Source organism: Pteropus vampyrus, unplaced genomic scaffold, assembly GCF_000151845.1.
Source record: "Pteropus vampyrus isolate Shadow unplaced genomic scaffold, Pvam_2.0 Scaffold13, whole genome shotgun sequence".
NCBI classification, from domain to species: domain Eukaryota; kingdom Metazoa; phylum Chordata; class Mammalia; order Chiroptera; family Pteropodidae; genus Pteropus; species Pteropus vampyrus.
Window position 1 is genome coordinate 5614924 of NW_011888794.1, and position 6967 is coordinate 5621890.

The window sequence follows — 6967 nt, forward strand, 5'->3', positions numbered from 1 at the left end:
CACCATAAGGTACACCTACCTGTATCATGTGCTGTTTATGCACATGAATTTTCTCTGTTACTCAATATATTTCCTACATCTCAACCACGCATAGTGCTTTGCTTTCTATTTGAGAAGTGCCCAATGACTCCATGTCAAAAAATCTAAAAAATTAAGTTATTTTAAAATGAAATAAACCATGTTGCAATAGAATGCATTTAGGAACTTCATAATTTCAAATAAAAGATGGAAAAATTAGTACAGAATTATATTAAATATGAGTTTGTTCACTCTATCATCCTAAAATTAGGAACAAATAGTAAAAATTCTTGTTTACAAAGAGTCTAAGGCCTTGCCACCCTGAACAAGCACCATCCCATCTGATCTCGGAAGCTAAGCAGGGTTGGGCCTGGTTAATACTTAGATGGGAGACCACCTAAGAAGACAGGGTGCTGTAGGTGTGAAAACAAAACAAAAAAACCCCCAAAGAGAACATTTTCCTTCCCTCCCCTCCACCCCCACCTCCTTTATCTCCTTCTACTCTTCCTCTTCTTCCTCTTGCATCTCCTTCTTTCCTTTTCTCAAACCTTTCTCTTCTTTTGCTATGCTGTTCCCTGTTGTACACCTCTCCCCAAGAACTGTGCCATCTGTATAGCAGATACCAATAAACATTTGCTGAATGAACTCTTTACTGAAAGCTGTGAGTTCTTGAATCTCCCCCAAAATATAAAACTCCGAGAGTGACATGATGAAATGTCTATTCTCAGAAACTTCTTTGACAGATTAGACATGGGTAAATCAAAAGGCAGAAATATGTGTTAACTACTGTTAACATGTGGCAAAAAAAAAAAAAAAAGTATTGAAGAACTGAATAAAAAATGACTGCAAATGGGACTGACCATTTTTATAGGTAATAAGAGAGTAGAAAAAATTATGTGACTGATTACATAAGATTGGATGGGTGAAAAGATAAAGCCCAGGATATATTTGTCAGGTCTTCAGCTCGAAGAACCAAGCAGATGCCAGTGTTGATTCTTAAGATAAGCAAAGAAAGAGAAATCCGCTGGGATAATAGATGTTGAATTTAGTTTGGGATATATCTAAGTATAAAACTTATAATACCCAGTAATACTTTGAAGGCAGACGTATTCGTGTGTGGAGTGGGTTACAGGCCTGCCAGGAAGTTTTAGGATATTTCCCCTGTTAAATATCATTTAATAATTTGTTTGATAACAACCTTCTCACAGACCAATTAACTCTTCCAGAAACAGAGTAAATAAAATGAGATTCATAATATTTAGTGATTTCAGAGTTGTCCTTATTTCTCTGTGAAGTCGGACATGTTAGAGTATGTAAGATGCTTTCTAAATGTCTACATCTCATAGGTTGTACCTGTAGGGTTTTTCGGTCCGTCCACATTTTATACTGCCTCTTTCTGGTAGAATTCATTCTTTTGATTGTATTAGTGCCCACAAAAAATGTCCTATACAGAAAATATGTACTGTATTTTTTTAAGTCTCATACCAAAGCTAAAGAAAATAGCATCTACAAGAAGACTTTGAAACTATAAACTTCAAAAAGTTGTTTTTTTCTTCCCATATATTAAACAAAGGACAACTCTTTTTCTAGTATCCTAGAAAATGAACTAAAATAACTCATCAGCCTATTCAGATGTACTGCCTTACGAGATATTCTGAAAGAGAAACTATGGCATAATAAACAATAAGAACATTTATAATTCACAATCTAAGATTTTCTATAACCATCATGGGAGAGAGAAAATGTTTAAGTACCTCTTTGAAAGTAATACCCAGTCTGAATGAACTACGTGACTGCATTTTAAGTAAGAATTTTAAAAATTTCAATTATTGATAAATTTATCAGAAAGACTACAATTTTTAAGAATAAATAATGTCTTTGAGTCTGAAGACAGTATTTGTTAAATGTTGTAACCTGGAAAATGTCTAACATGTCAATTTTATTTTGACCAAAATATTAAATTTTCTCTTTTATTTTTAGATGTTAGAACCTCTTTTATTTTTGTTGTTACTCTGAGACTTAAGGTATTAGGATATAAATCTTCATTATTGACAGTAGATAACATTTTCCCTTGGCAAAGACTACTCCCAAATTTAAAAGATTGCAAATTGGCAGAAATAATTTTCGACTCGATTAAAACTTGGTGTAAGTGCTATATTTGAGGTATGAAAGTCTTTAGATTCCTTAAGTGCTTAAGAGAATACTTTATCAAATTCTAATCAGTAAAAGTTTATTTTAAATAATTCAAAGTTACGTAAGTCAGAGTCAGTATGATTCCCTGACACTTCATGCTTGAGAAAGCAAAATTCTTCCATCTCTCATTTACTTAGTAGGACCGAAGGCAGGGATTACCTGAGCTCACCAGTATTCTCTCAGCACCATTTCTTTATTTCTTCTTCCATGGAAAACATCTCTGTTCCCTATGGTTCCAAGTTAGACATTTGGAGCAGAACTTTCCATAAAGTATAGGTCTTATTTTCTCTAAAATATAAAAATCATGCTTATATTCTGTTTGTTTATTCTCCAAACTATTCCTCCAGTTTGTAGACAAAACATATGCCACCATAAATTTTTTTGCGACTGAACTTACACTGATCATGATGGTTGGTCTAAGCTGTGATGGAGCCAGGGCACTGTAGAAAAGTGTACCTTAGTTGTATTAAAGTGCCTGCCTTGATAATCGGGGTACATATATCTTTGCGGATAAATTTTTCAGGTTTTTGGGGTAAGTACCCAGAAAAGGGATTGCTGGGTCTTATGAACACACAATGTAACACACACACACACACACACACACACACACACACACACACACACACACAACGTGTTGTTAAATTATGCACTTTAAACTTATTTGATTTTATTAACCAATACCACCTCAATAATTTTAATAATAATAATTAAAAAAAAAAAACCTTTCCATGAGGAGAGACTTGGAAAATAGTGAAATGTCTCACCGTGGTCTGCAGAGTCCATGGAATGAATGACTTCTAATAATATATTTCTAGGGATAAACCCATAGTGGAGGTTTGATATTGATAGTCAGGCTTGAAAAATAGCAGAAAGAATAAATTAAGCTCAGCATACAATTAATGGTACATCAGCAAAGACCTATGAGTATATAATGATTTCTTTTCCTTTGTTTTAAATGGATTTTGTGCCATTTAAATAACTCCAGTGTAACACCACAGCTATAAACACATTGACCTTTGAACCAAATATTTTAAATAGACTAAGAAAAAACACCCATGAGATCTTTTGTTAAAAAAAAAAAAATTATTCTGGTAGAGGCTTCAAGAAATAAATTAGAGGCTAGTTTGGTCACTAAATTAAAGATAATATTTTCTGGACAGTAAATTCTATCTACAGCCATAATCCATAAAACTCCTCTAGCAGTTTGAGTATTATAAATGGAATTCATAATCATTCTAGCAGGCTCACCTGCAAGCTGTATAGTTCCAAATCATTCAAAATTATATTCTCATGTGGGAAGCAGGAAGTGGGAACATCAAAGCAACATTTTGCTGTCTATTTGATTTTTCTGGAGTCAGAACTAACCATTGGAAAACATTATTTAAAACATATCGTATAGAACATAGTAGTGGAATGTTGATAACTGTATCAATTAATGAGAATTTGTAGTCAAAATAGCATTGCCATAATTCTCATTATCTTTTTCATTCTAATCCATTGCTTGTCAGTCTGTCTGACTGCCATATCTAGAGCTAGATAGGAGTATTTTTAGTGTATTCAGAGTTTCCGAATTCAGAAATGAATTCAGGCTGTCTAAAGATATTTCTTCTCACAAATCCTATACTGCTACTGCTTCCTCTTTTTCTATGCATTTGCCTACATTGATGGCACCACTGTCGGAAACAATCAAGTGCAACTTCAGCTCATATATGACACTCAAATAAGGGTTTAAAATCTAAGGTAACTGAGTGATTGTTACCTCCAGAAATTGCTAATTGACCTGAATCTCAGATGGAGATTATTATCAAATATTTGAAACCCATGTCTTGTAAGCAAATATTAGTCTTGACTCTATCTGAAGGACCTTTTTCGGGGCAATCTAGGATCATTTAGCTTACTTTTTAGGGTCACTGGATCCACCTATTGAGCTGTCATATCTTCAAGGTCACAGCATAAATTTCCACATATGAAGTAGATATAATATTTATGTTGAGAGGAATCATTACCTAACTGAATTATTATTTTTTTCCTTGGGGAAAACAATGAAGACTAGGTTATTTGTGAAAAGAGCACTAAGAAATTATACTAAAAATCAATATCCCACCTGTCTACTTTTGTGCAGATTACCACCTGAGAGCAATCAGGTACCTCTGCTTTTCTAGGATGAAATATAAGTGGTTTCTTTTAAAATAAGATTTATCAGAGCTTCCAAGGATACAATCAAGGGATAGAGTATTTAATTTCAAAGAGGAACTGTTACGTTTATATCACTAGAGAAGACATCCTAGGTCACCCATTAGGTTACAATAAAAGACTTCGAGTTAGCACTATACTGACAAAATTATGAAATAACTTTATTCTTAATTTTATCTTCTTCCCTAAATGTATTTCTTCTGTCAAATAGATTATTCTTTTATACCAAAAAATGTATGTCAAAGTTTTTCTGTAATTACTGTTTATTCTTAATAACATGGATAGAATTCCTGTATATGAGCTAAATTTTTAATTCAGTATTTTCATGATTATATATTAGATTGACCACTAACATCAATTCCCAAATCCTAGATATTAGAAATCATTAAATATAACCAGATATTTGGACACAGTTTGCCTGAATCTGCATTCTTCACTAGTTTTACCTCTGTAGTTCTTAAAACTGGATAAATGGCTTATTTGGGGGTATATTTACTATATAAAAGCCAAATGTTGTCTCCTTGTCTTTCTGATATCTTCTTATTTTAAAAACATGTTCCTTTCTTTTTAAATTTATTTTTCTTTTAAATGTAATACTCGAAAGACCCATGGTCTAGAACTGGTCTCTCTGCTGTCACAGGGTAAGACCAATTTTATTATGTGTGCCTGCTATGGCATTGATGAGATATATCTTCAGACAGTTATAAAAATTATATTTAGCTTTTTCTAAACATATTACCTCTACCAAATATAGTTACTTGCTGCCTTGACACAATTCAACTGCAAACTTTTATTCATTCTTATTTCTGTATTCCAATGAAAAAAAATCTTATTTACTTTCTGTAATATCAATCAATAGTACTCATGCTATTTCTGATTATTCTGTTTTGTACTACTGCTCTGAGGGAGTGCATAGTTTTAGAGTCATGTTGAGGGACTTTAAGTTGACATAACATAATGATATTGAATCTTGATGGATTGGTATCATGTAAAACCTTGCATTGCAAAAGTCTGGGAAAAATTGCAATATAAATATCATGACATTGTGATGTATGAATTTATCCTCAGGGAAAACACAGATACCTGGTAAAAATTTTATTTCAGTTTCATTCTAAATGATAGAGAATTGGATTTCAGCATTTTAACTTTATTATTCTTTGTGCAAATACTTAATCTACTACATTGACATAAAATATCTTACATTGGAAAGTGGCTATTTTAAAGTCATCATGGGTTAATATATTGGTATTACTTTATTTTGGTAGTGATATTCTGTTCAAACTTTTAAAAGGTTGATTGATTATGATAAAGTAGAGTATTGGAAAGTAAAACATTGAAAGTACAAAATCAAGTCTAATTTCAGCTTTTACCCTTGAATCAAAACCTTTTCCCCTAAAATTTGGGTGAGGGCGATGAATACAAATTTATTATCATTCTCTCTCTCTCTGTCCACTCCCTTTCCTCACTCCACATTTGGCCTTTAATTTTTAGTTAGAAGTTATTCTTTTCTATTGCTATTTATTGAAAAAATGTTACCAAGTTAATACTTTATAATTTGGAAGTGTTATTCATTTTAAAACATTTAGACATTTTAAAATTGGAGAGAAATTATAAAGTGGTTAATAAGACTATGAAAAATAATGACATTAGATTTCCCATTGTATTCTCTTTCTCAAAAAGTACTGAATTATGAATTGGCATAAATGGGTATGATTCTTCAGTCAGCCTCATTAATGTCCATTTCAGAGAATGAATAAATACACTATGTTCTACTTTAGTAGATATGTCTCTAAAATGTCAGGATACCACTTGTGTGGTCTCAGAATTAGTTTCCATAATTTACTAATATAAAATATAGCAGCATTTTTAAATCAAGCTCAGATCTCTTTAAAGTTTTGTGCTTTTCTTTAAGAGGGTGTGGTAAACATCAATAAGAAAGTAATCATTTGAACATCTTCGTATAAATGATTAATTACGAATTCTTGTTTCTCATTAAAGTAACCCGGCAGTACAGAAAAATAAGAAGTATGAGAAAAAGGAATAATTGAAAATATGTTTTGAATAACGGAGATTTCTTAAAGCCTAAAATTTTTAAACATAGAGCCTATAAGAACACAACTATAATAATAGTTTACAGGTAAATCTAGGGAAATGCACACTATTCAGAAGAATTTTTATAGTTGGTTTTTATTTTTTCTCCTTTTGCTAACTATATAAAAAACTATGATGAAAGTGAATTTTCAGCAGGTTGGTTCATGTATGCTGCCCATATCAGGAATATATTTTTTCTTAATAAAATTTATTTGTATTAAAAATGTCAGATAACAAAGGAGAGAGAAGTTAAAAAAATATGCTATGTTCCAGAATGCTTTTGCCACTGGAATAATCTGTTTAGAAAATGAGAGAAGATTGTTAAATAGGGTTTTAGAAAATAAATTGGTATTTAGGACTGGGAAAACATACTGAGCATATGAAAAGATGAAAGCCTATACAGTATTAAAGCAACTAAAATGCAAGAAGTCCTATATGCCACCAGTCCTTATTCTTTGTTTATTGATAGAGC

General features: G+C 31.9%; 1 pseudogene; it reads left to right on the plus strand.

The window, feature by feature from the left end:
• Window positions 1-321: 321 nt before the first annotated feature.
• On the plus strand, window positions 322-440 carry LOC111733210 (annotated as a pseudogene).
• Window positions 441-6967: the final 6527 nt, after the last annotated feature.